Source organism: Corvus brachyrhynchos, unplaced genomic scaffold (assembly GCF_000691975.1).
Source record: "Corvus brachyrhynchos isolate BGI_N302 unplaced genomic scaffold, ASM69197v1 scaffold1176, whole genome shotgun sequence".
Classification (NCBI taxonomy): domain Eukaryota; kingdom Metazoa; phylum Chordata; class Aves; order Passeriformes; family Corvidae; genus Corvus; species Corvus brachyrhynchos.
The window spans coordinates 27,080-27,417 of NW_008238397.1; the positions used below are offsets into that span (position 1 = coordinate 27,080).

The window sequence follows — 338 nt, forward strand, 5'->3', positions numbered from 1 at the left end:
GGTCTTGGGGGGCTTTGGGGATAATTGGGGGGGAATTTAAAGGGGTTTGGAGGGGTTTAGGGAGGGGGATTGCGGGATTTGGGGTGGTTTGGGGGTTTCTATGGTGTTCTGGGGTTGTTTTGGGGTGTTCTGGGGTGGTTTTGGGGTCTCTGGGGTGGTTTTGGGGTGTTTTGGGGAGATTTGGGGTGGTTTAGGGTGGTTTTGGGTTGTTTTAGGGGATTTGGGGTGTTTTTGGGGGATTTGGGGTGCTGTGTGGTGTTTCTGGGGTCTCTGAGCCCCTTTTCCCCCCCAGGCTCCCACCCACACCCCCCCGGGCCCTACGGGGGTCGCGGCAGCTA

At 58.0% G+C, this 338-nt stretch overlaps 1 protein-coding gene across 1 annotated transcript in view; it reads left to right on the forward strand.

Annotated features, from left to right (window-relative positions):
- The window catches only part of SRRT (serrate, RNA effector molecule), a gene marked incomplete at its 3' end in the record, with an annotated part of 29,055 nt that overhangs the window by 17,262 nt on the left and 11,455 nt on the right, over positions 1 to 338 (forward strand). The gene's annotated exons all lie outside the window — the stretch shown is intronic.